Here is a 12012-nt window from a genome sequence, read left to right on the forward strand (position 1 = left end):
AATCACCAAAATAAAACCAGACCGTTGCTTTTACGTTTGCATATTAACTCTGAATTGTTCGCGTCTTGGTGAGCACTTTAAAGTTGAACAACTAGATTTCATTTTATGACTAAACATTTTATTGCAATAAATAGAATAATACTACACATCTGACTGAGTGTGCAGAGTTTCTGTGCATTAAGATTTTTACCAAATGATGGATTAAAAAAAAAACTTGTATGAAAAATACTTGGAGTACAAAGGCCTTTACGCAGAGTTTTTACCCCCTTTACTTGAGTGTGTGCAGCTTGTCCTGCAGCAGATTAATGTTCCTGAATTAAAGCTGACAAATCCCAAACAAATGACTGAGTGACACAGATATGTTTGTGTTTGTGTGTGTGTGTGTGTGTGTGTGTGTGTGTGTGTGTGTGTGTGTGTGTGCATGTTGTTGTCATACATATTCAGTGTTGATTTGTTACACTGTCTCTACCTTTATATTATTAGCCACAAGGCTTAGGCTGACACACACACGCATGCATGCACGCACACACACATGCACACATGCACACATGCACACATGCACATATACATACATACATACACACACACACACACACACACACACACACACACACACATTATTTATTATTTTTCTTCACATATATTAGATCAATTATCAGATCCCAGTTTTGGATTCTTCAGTTTTAGTTAAAAAAAAAAAAAAAGAAAAAGAAAAATAATGGGGGGGACAAAATAAAAGTGCAATAAAAATATCTCTCTGTGTATTTAAACATTGTGCATCCAGTTTGGCCATCTGGTGACATTTGTATTTCAAGCATTTGTTGTATCAACTTGTAGCCATTTAGTCTTCCTGGTCCTTTTAAATGGCAGGCTTACATGATGAAACTATACCTTCTTAAAGTAAGCAAACTATTTACGAGGTCATATATTTTGATTAGGTTAATTATGTGTCTCTTGCTAAAAAAAAAAAATAAAATGCCTAAGCTAAGCACAAGTGACACAGTATTTCACTTAAATTCATTCCTAAATTAAAATAAAACAAAATCAATTAATACTTTCAGAAAACTAAAAAAAACGTCCAACTTATTTTATCTAGAAGTCCGTTGTAAAGGTTGGCAGTCTGAAAAGTCTCTGAGGGATTCTGATTGTAAGTAAAAATACTTAATTGATCACCTTTGGTTAATGAAGTGGCCACAGGATAATTATCTCATGGCCACACCTTGTAATCTTGTGGCCACACAGTTTATTTATTTATTTATTTTTTTTAAATAAAATGTCATCAGAGGGGCACGGTACTTCTCAAATTCAGTCAACTTGAGTGTCCATAATAATAATAATATGTAATTCCATTACATTTCCAAGTCCTGTCATGGTAAAAATGCGTAGAAAAAATATAAACAATACTCCAAATTCCGTGGTCATAAATTAATATATGTTAGTATACTAATGTTTTTCAAGAACAGTAAATTTGTAACTTTGATTATTTTTTTTCTCTTTGTTTTATCATTAACAAGAACGGCCATCTCAACCAACTGGTAGAGGCCTATATTTTAAGAAAATATGGGTGATGCTAGAAAAAAAAAAATTCTTGTTATAATAGCCTAAAGGACATAACGAAAAATGTAAAGGTTTTGTTTTTCCATTGTTTTTTTTCTTGGTGAGGTTATTAAAGGGTTAAGAATTTAAAGCAGGGGCACCAGGTAGCTCAGTTGGTGGAGTGGGCGCCCCGTATGGAGAGGCTGTGTCCTCGCCGCAGCGGTCGCGGGTTTGAGTCTGGCCTCGGCCCTTTGCTGCACATCATCCCTTCTCTCTCTCCCCCTTTCATGCAATGTCTGTCCTATCAAATAAAGGCAATGAAAAATTCCCGAAAACAAATTTTTTTTCAAGTTGAAACAAATACTTTATTTTTTGCAGTGTAGTTTCTTGCCCAGTGAACCACTCCCTATTTTTCTTCTAATTTGTCAAAGCAAGCTGCTGCAGCTACTGATGATACACCTGCCAGTCATTCAAAAAATACCTCCATGGAGATGACTAACTAAACTTTCGCAAAATCATTTACCTCCTGACTCGGTGATCTCATTCACATTAGTCAATAATGCTTAGTCATGTTAAAGGTTTCTATGGACACAAAAAAACACAAAATTGTTACATGCAGTAACTAAGACATACAGGATATTTAAGTGTGGAAAAGAAGATGGACAGAGCTTGAAGCAGTGAGTGTGTAGTGTGTGTGTGTGTGTGTGTGTGTGTGTGTTTGTGTGTTGTGTGATATTCAGCCTGTATGCAAACGTCACATTTTGTCCTCCCAGACAAACTCTGTCATGACATCAGACAGGAATTAAACTCTCAGACGTGACTCAAACAAACACAACTCTGCTGTGTTGATGTGTGGCTCAACACACACACACACACACATACATATATGGAGGAGGTGAAACCATGTCGTTATGGTCACAGCGTGTAACAGCAACGCCCTTTAACCCCAGGGGAGTGATGTCACATGGTCACCACCCGCTCGTGCGTCATGGTAACATCAGCACACCGACACAATAACAGGTTTCTGTTAACTGAGCTGATAAATAAACTGAAAGATTCAACATTCATGCTCACGATGTATTATCCAACCAGGACTAATACATGGAAGATTGTAAAGACAAAACTACGAGATGGCCTTTGATCACTGTGACTCTGAGCTGTGATAGATTTGTGAGGTTGAAGGTGTCATGAAATGTTGAGCAGGTGGACCCAAAAAGCAGGAGACAACCAGAACTCAGAAAACACTACGTCCACACTGCAAGCCACAGTGCTCAATTCAGTTTTTTTTTCTAAATCTGATTTTTAATGTTCACATTATCATTTAAAAAATATCAGCCAATATCAGAATCCAGTGTGAACGGGTCATGGCCCTGATGAGGCCCTCATGCCCATAATAATAATAATAATAATAATAATAATAATAATAATAATAATAATAATAATAATAATAATAATAATAATAATAATTTGAGGTTATGGAAACATGTACATCTCCTTAATTTATTTGAAGGGCAATATACTTCAAGAGATGTGTTCACATTTTTTATAGGGTACGTGCAGTTTTTCTGACTTTAATTGTTTACCTATATTTTCTTTTATCTATACAGTCGATGTGCATATTGTTTGTTTTGTTGGTTTATGTTTTATTATGTATTCTGCAGCTGCACTCAGAACTTTTGCCTAAATTCACTTTGGAGAAGGCTCTGTGTCACCAGGTTCATTGCTTGGTCCTGAGTGGTGGAGAATGGAGGAGCGGAGGGTGCAGGAAGCATTGTGTGGGATGAGGAGGCCAGTGAGACGGGGGGGCTGGTTATGGAGGGCTTTGTGAGTGAGGCGGAGGACTTTGAATTGTTTGCGTTGTGAGTAATTAGACAAGCAGCAGAGTCCTGGATGTGCTGGAGTATACTGAGAACTTTTGGATGATTACAGAGGAAAATGCTGTTGCAGTAATCAACAGAACTCTACCTCTACCTAGTCTCTACCTCTGGCAATACTCAAAGGCCATGTGCAATTTCAGACCAATTGGGCAACCCATCGAGGAGTTGTCAATATAGAGCAGCATAAAAGTCTAGATTCTGTGTGATTTGTGCTGTTCTTATTAAACATGAATGCAGTGACAGATCACTCTTTAAGACAGCGGAACAGCAATTGAACATTACACAACCGCAACAAAGATCAAACAGAGACTGAAGTGAAAAGCAGGACTTTTACAGACAAACCAGACTGACGAGGGGATGAAGTGCAGGTGGAGAATTAGAGTGGAGAAGTTCAGGTGAGAGGAATGCGGCAATGAGGCAGAGGAGCAGGCAGGCAGCTGATTGGCTGAGAGAAACTGAGGAGCAGGCAGGACTAACAAGGCTGATGCAGGACAGCTGTGCGGCTGAGAGAGAGGCAGCAAAGAAACACAGTCAACTGAAACCCAAAAACCAAGAAAACACAATATTCTTAGTAATAATTTAAACAAGTGAAAACAAAGAGACTTACTAATGAAGGCACAGACTGTGACAAAGGTTGTGTATGCATTATTCAGAGAATTAAAATAGCAGCAAACCAATGGCCACAGTTAAATGCACGGCAGTATTCCCCCAATACTCCAAATATGACAATGTTCTGAATTTGGTGTGGATCAACAGCATATTCCATTTAAATAATCCAAATTAAAGTGCTTTCCAAATTTAGCATTTCTCAATTAAGCCAAGTGGGTTATGTCGGTATAATTTGGGTTTTAGGAGCATTATTTGGACATATATACACCCAATTCAGAATATGTGTATTAATTTCACCACAATTCATGACACACGGCCTGTCACCTGTTTATTTTTAGCTCTGTGCATTGTCTGGATACTTTGTACACAAACCAACTTGCCAACAGTTTGCAAAGCTGTGGGGTACAGATGTATGCACAAGAAAATCCCACATTTCTGGTTGGAAGGAGAAACACACCTGCTTTCAAACTGTATGAAGGACTTGGATATATATATATATATCCATATAATATATGTAATAATATAATAATAACATCATCTCACTGACGCCACCTGTTCACTTATCATGCTGCAGCAGCAGGTATCGTCTGGCCGGCTGCTAGTGTATGATAATAATGCCGCCGCTTCTTTCCGGCCGCCCTCTCATTTTACGCCGCCCTGTGGCATTTCATCTAGACACAAAAGGTGGCTTTTGGCGTTGGGCTCTTACGCTGAAAGCAATGCAAAAGCGGCGGCATTTGACGACTTCAGAATAAGAACTAGCTGATTTGTCCAATAGACCATTTTTAAAGAACACTGTCATTGACCATATAAAGCAGAAATGAAATGACTGTAGAGCACAATTCAGGAGCATGAGTAATGTAGCCTAATTGTGGAGAAATTAAATAACGAAAGTAGAAAAACACTCAGAGAGTGCAGACCTCTGCTGGGGCCAAATGCCCTATTTCACAATATAATTGTAGGTAAAAAATAATTTTTATATCCACCCCATGAATCAGATCCACTCAAAATGTAATGGGTTCATCGTTGGCCCTTGCTTCACCCTTCCACCAAGTTTTTTAATAATTTTTCTGTAATCCTGCTGACAAACAGATAAACTGAACATAAAACATAATTTTGGCAGAGGCAAACACCTTAGAGCTCAAATTAATAATCAGGATGTTCAGTAGCACTAGTTGGTGATTAGAATGCAGCGAACCCCTGGTACATGCTGCTAATTCACAGCCTTAAAGACTTTGGATTTTTAACATTATTATAATATTATCATATCTTTTTCTAATCATTAGATATAATGTAATCCATGTGATTTATCTGCTATCATCATATTCTACAGTTTGACATGTGGGTTTGTCCTGGTTGGGCAGCTGCTTTGCTCAGCAGCACTTCAGCAGCATCGTGGATGTTCCCGTCACCCTCTCCCTCCTCTGGTCTCTTCCTCCTCTCTGGGATGTGAGTCGACAGCTCTGCTCTCAGTGAAAGCCTTCTCCACCCTCCTCTCTCTCGTCCTCAGTTTCCTCCCCCGAGGCGTGTGTTTAGTGTTTTTGAGGAAACGGCAGATTATTGGCAGAGAGATCAGACGTTATTATAGATCTGATAGACGCTGCAGGGCAGCTTTTAGATTCATGGCACCGTTTACATTTCTATACATCATTGTCATTATCATCATGTTCGTCCCGCTAACCTCAATTTACTCCTAAGTCCTCAGCTTGGAGCTGCAGGCTGAACGCTGCAAGTCCAGACTGAAGAGAATAAAAACTGAAGCTGTGGAGTTTCTATCTGGGTCAGAGGATGAACAGATTCATCAGCAGCAGAGTCATATGAGCAGAGGCTGAAAACAAGGAAATGATCTGATAGAAGAAAAGACTGTTTAAATGTGGACAATTTGACTAATAAAATATGCAAAAAAGATGTATTTTAAATTTGTGGTATTGCATTACTTACAACCATTTAATAATGATATGTATCTTTTTTCCGTTTATTTAGAGAAAAAATATGAAAAGATGACAAAAAAAATCTAGGATCTATCTTATTTCTTCTTTTTCTTCTTCTTCTTCTTCTTATTATTATTATTATTATTATTATTAGTAGTAGTATTATTAGTATTATTATTATTATTATTATTATCATCATTCGATATGCAACAGTTAATTTCATACATTTTTTTTAGAGATTTTTGTCACTCATGATAAGGTTTTTTGCAGGTATTGTATGATCTTGTTCTAGTATGGAAGCAAATAAAAGACAAAAGTATTTACATTTTTTAAAGAGCCACTGAAAACTTTAAAATCACGAAAACTGAAAAAGATCAATGTGAAAATCACGTCTCTCAATTTATTTGTTCTGAATCTGTCTCTTTGGAATTGAAATGTGAATATTTCTCAATTTGGAATTTCAGAAGTTGATTTCCGTACATGTTCATGTTGGTTTTTGAAAATGTTGAAATGCTGACACTTTTTGGATCTTAATTTCTGAATATTGAGAGAAAAAAATACATATTTAAAGTCAGCTTTTAAAAATAGCAAATAAATAAATCTGTTATTTTCATTTTTATTAAAACAAAAAGGTGAAATCAGAGGAAATTCATTCAGATACAGGATTTTCAAATCAAAAACATTTCAATGCTATGAATTCAGCAGTGTTTACATTTCATTATTAAGTATTCAGAAGCTGTTAAAATCCAAATAGTTATGTCTCTTAATTGCTTCCATATTCCAGTTCTCAGCTGAGGGATCCTGTAGCCTGATCAAGTGAAATATTTAAACCCAAGACTATTATTTTTAGCTTCAAAATGTCAAATGAAAACATTCTACATTATTTTGGGCACACAATGGCAAAATTTAGCCATGCATATTTGGTGTGTAAAAAATTGGGATCAGCAATACAATTTGAATTAATAACATTTATTACTTGTGTTAACTATATTTCTTGTTGTTTTTTAAATTCATTTATGTAAGCAGCTTTATTATTTAAATATGACTTTTTACATACACAATATTTTGTGTTATTTTATTAAAAATCAGATATTTTTTAAATGTTTAAAATGAAGAATACTGAATCTCAATTTGCTTAGATCTAAAATCATAAATAGTTAAAATTTTTGTGTTTATATTTTGTTCTTGTTTTTTTTTTTCTATCTCTGTGTGAATGGTGTATATAAAACCTAGTATTACCTTTGTTTCTCTTGCTGGCAGCAGCAGTGGCGGCAGGTCAACCATGTGTTGTTTAATCAGAGTGGTCAGACTGCAGCCTGAGGAGCGTCACAGTTCGGACAGGATGACCTTGATGCCACGCCGTCGGGGGCGTCCGAGCTTCAGCCCAAACACGTCCACCTGGATCAGATTGAGCCCCACAGAGCTGCGTTTACCTGAGGAGGGTTGAGGTCAGCAAGGAACTGAAGTCTGCTGTCCAAACTGAAACCTGCTCCTGTTAGTGGCCCCTGAAGGCTGCTGGCCTCATTACAGCCACAATTTGAAAAACTGTCACATCAACATCCTGACGGTTTAGTTGTTGCTACAGTCTTACCAGCAGGGATGCTAAAAATCAAAAATCAAAAAAATAAAGTTTGTCCTGAGGCTGGCATGAGAAAATGGAAAGGTCATGGGTCATTAAGTTTTAAGCGTTCATCCTCTGGGGAAAAGAATTGGGTCAAGAAATGTATTGTTTTTTGTTTGGATTTTGGATCCCCATAGCTCTTACCTTAGAAAGAATAATTCTTTGGAGCATCGTCAAAGTGAAGGGACAGTGGGACTAATTACTCATGGCCCCAGTGGAAGTCGGAAGCTTGAAAAGTTTTGAATGAAAAGTTTTGTCTTGATTGCAGTTTTTCTCAAAGTAGTAAGGGCTGTAACTGAATTAAAATTGGCTGACTAATCAGTTGAAAGACTGAATTTTGTATTTAAAAAATCAACCCGTTTTCAAACCAAAGTCGTCAGATACCGCCTTTCTTCTGCTTTCAGTTGAATATTTTATTTTTCTCTTGTCAAATCCTGGATTATTTTTTTAAAGCTCATCGGGCATCTCGGAAAAGCCACAATGGTTTTGTACCATGGTACAAAAGTAGATGGTTCAGTCACAATATCACCTTTGCATTCAACCTAACAGAATTACAGCAACCACAGCTGCACATTTCATGCAGGTAGTTCAAAGTGCACTTTGAGGCAGTATTTACAGCTAAGTGTTGATCCAGTGTGGGTTTAAGTGTATTTTTTGATAAGGGGGGCACTTTGTGCTCACCTAGGTGTGCACTGTGATCAGTGAGCGAGACCTCGAGAGAGGAGACTCTGAGGAACCCAGTTTTCTGGCATATAGCTCTGTAACACCACCTACAGGCTAAAGTCTCACTGCTACTTTTATTTTCCCTCAAATGAGAAGAACTGCATGGTTACAAGACTTAGTGAAAGTGAAATAAATCATAAACTAAACCCTTTTAAACCTGAGCAAATTAGCTTTATTTATTGATTTATTTATTTTTTATTTATTTATTTTCAAAAACATGCAAAGAGGGCGATGAGCAATTTAAAAATTAGCTAAATGTGAGTTAAAAGTTACAAGAAAATTACAAGAACGTAAGAAATAAAAAGTTAAGTAAAATGTAAAAAAAAATAAAATAAATAACAATCAAAAGCAATAAGAAGATGAGCTCAAGAGAATGTTAGGAAAGTTCTCTTTTCTTCTGTAACATAATTTTAAATATATAATTATAAGAATTATAAATGTAGTTTTATGAACATTTCTCTCTTAACAATTATCAGCTAATTTTTGGATCATTTCTCATTAAACAAACCGAACACGTACTGCCCGACCATTTTTGTCTTGTTGAGCTTAGACTGAATGATTCAGACAGAAAACACAGAGACAGCGACCACATGATATATCAGCAATAAAAACCAGAGAGTAGTACTTATGTACCTTTTGTTATTTTGACTGAATGTAGTCCAGTCTTTAAAAAAATATAATTTGAAATCAGAGTATGGCATAATGCTGTATATTCATTACCTTTGACCTCATGTAGGAGAGCTCATTTCAGAAGGGGGGAGCTGTGAAAGCACAGTTATACTGTAATATAACAGAATACTAACTTTTATGAAGCATTATTCTCACCTTAGATCCAGAAGCTGCAAAAAAGCAGAGTTAACTGTTGATACATTATAAGAAAGGATTCATTCTCCTTAAAGGTATACTATGCAGGAATCGTGAGTTTATAAACAGCAACGCTGATGAAAATAAAAACCAACCTTAGATTCACTCTTGGTTGCTATTTGCGTTTTTGTTTTTTGTGTGTGTATTTATTAAAATACCATGTCCATGACTTTGTAGTTTCCTCTTGGATGCGTGCTGCTTACAGTCAGACACCTGGTCACTACCTTTTTATAAAGTCCCCACCTCATCTAAGCATTTTCCTGAGGAACATTACCAACACAGCAAAATAAATAAACAGGAAAACACAGTCAGAGGGCAGATTCTCTGCAGATAAATTCACTGCTACACGCTTTAAGAGGGTCATAAGTGAAGAATGAGGTGGATCAGTTTTGAGTCATTACATTGCTTTTTAGGAAAATCCTGCATAGTATACCTCAAATAAGACATATTTCTCACTTTCCGTCCGGAAGCTGCAAAAAAACAAAGTTAATTGTTAATAAAGTACACAATAAAAGGTGCATTAACCCTGAGTATGCACTGCTCTCGCCTTTGATCCGGCTGCAAAAAAAAGAAGTTAACTGTTGAAAAGTGCAATCAATGTGGGGCATCGTGCTGCATATTCATCAGCCTTGACCACATGTAGCACTCATTCCAGGTGGAGGAGCTGCAAAAGCACAGTTAAATGAAATTAACCCTTGCAAGGCACAGTTCTTGCTTTAACTCCGGCAGCTGTTAAAGCAAAGTTAACTGTTAGTAAGTGCATAACAAAGGCTGAATTAACCCCTGCAAAGCACTCTGTGCACTTCAGGTCCAGAATCTGCAAAAATAAAAATCATTTGTTAATAAATGCATAATAGAGGCTGAATTCAACCTTGCAAGGCACTATTCTTGCTTGATGTCTGAATGCTGCAAAAAAAAAGAGAAATTAACTGTTATGAAGTGCAATCGATGTGGGGCAGCACGCCGTATATTGACCACGTGAAGCACTCATTCCAGGTGGAGGACCTGCAAAAGCAAAGTTAACTGTTAATATGTGCAGAATTATAAAGAAATTATTGCACCTATAAAGGTGTGGTTAACTTAATGTGTGCATAATAAAGGCTGAATTAATGCACTGCACTGTTTTTGCTTAAATGTAAATAATTGCATGATAAGGGCTGAATTAACTCTTTCAATGCACTGTTTTTGCTTAAGGTCCAATATCTGTCCTTTGTTAATATATGTATACCAAAGGTTGAATTAACCCTTGCATTATTCTCCCTTTGAATGGGGATGCTGCAGAAAGAAAAGTCATCTGTTAATAAATGCATAAAACACCTAAATGTTTAAATAGCACCTTCCTCAAGAGGGCAAGGAAAAAAAGGAAGAAACCTTGGGAAGGACCGCAAATGAGGAAAAGCCCCCTTCCTGGGCTGACAGGTGCAAGGTGTTAAGTGGCGACTTTAGTTCCCTCAGTCTCGTCTTGTCAGGCTGTATAATGTGGTCCCTGTCTCAGCTAACCAGGGGGGTACTCCAGAAAGCAGATTTTGTGAAAAATCTAAATAAGTGAACCCTGAGGTGAGGGGAACTGTGAGTTTCCAGTTTCAGAAAAAGAGAGGAGTGATTCTAACCTGCTCGCTGGCAGGTTTTCTTTAACAAACTCTGAGTCTGACTCCTCCCTCTGACAGAGACACACAGGCTGCTTCATTTCACTGAGTTAGTTCGGATCAAAAGAGGGATTGAAGCACATTAATTAGCGGAAGTTTACCGTATGTTAACCCTCTGAGACCTAATATCAAAAAAAAAAAAAAAATAGGTAAAAGGCAACAACGAATGATGCAAAAATTAAAAATAAGAATAATAATAATAATTAATAATAATTTAAAAAATAATTTTTTTTTTTTTTTTTAAAAAAGTAAAATTCAAATCACTTGAGTCAAACAGTGATAATGTCTCTCAGGTCAGACTGGATTGCACCTTTAAAGGAAAATTCAGTCAATTCATCAAACTCTTCAAACTGACAGACAGCCAATCATAATGACCACCTAGAATAAAAATTCAGGGGGGGGCCATGCCAACCCCAGGTCACTTGCTAAACATGCCCCTGCTGACAACAGCTGTGAGTTTGTCAGCGCATTTTCATGTGTTACACATGTGACATCACAGTTTATATTGTAAGGCCACGTTCAGACCAGGACGGCGCAACTAAAAACGTTAAAGTCTTTCCCTAGCATCAGTCATATGGTAACACTGTAAAAATTTGTGCACACAAATCAACAAAAACAACCCAAAACGCTGCAGTATGCATGTCAGGCAAGTAGCTGGCGATGTTTATGACACATCAGAGAGGAACGCCACGCACCTAAGCACTAAGGTGTTCCTCTACAGAGCGGAGAGCATAAAAGAACAAGACGATGATGAACGAACGCACGAGAACTAACAGATGATGAACAATAACCTCAGTAGAGTCAGCAGCACAAACACAGCTTGTTAGGCTGCCATTTTTGTTATTGTTGTCCTCCTCCCAATGCATGGCTATTTCGCTGAAACATGATGAGCACGCGCAAAGTGCGGCTGTGACGTCACCGTTCTCACGACTGGTTGCAATTTTTAAAAAAAAGTTACAATCTGGAACCCGGTTTCAAAAGTTTGCGTTCTCAGGCCCCTATAACGTCATTGTCATGTGAAAGACAGGCCAAACCGCAACTTAAGTTTAACACTTCATGTTTCAGAACCGTTGCCATGTAAACAGCCCCTAAAAATGGGTATGTATGTATGTTTTGTTTTTTTTTAATTTTCAGCTATTTTTGGATATGCAGTTGCTGCCTGTGTTTGTCCCTGTCAGACTAAACAAATATGCTTTATTGAAAAT

Source organism: Plectropomus leopardus, chromosome 20 (assembly GCF_026936395.1).
Source record: "Plectropomus leopardus strain MGB_pleo_1.0 chromosome 20, ASM2693639v1, whole genome shotgun sequence".
NCBI lineage: Eukaryota > Metazoa > Chordata > Actinopteri > Perciformes > Serranidae > Plectropomus > Plectropomus leopardus.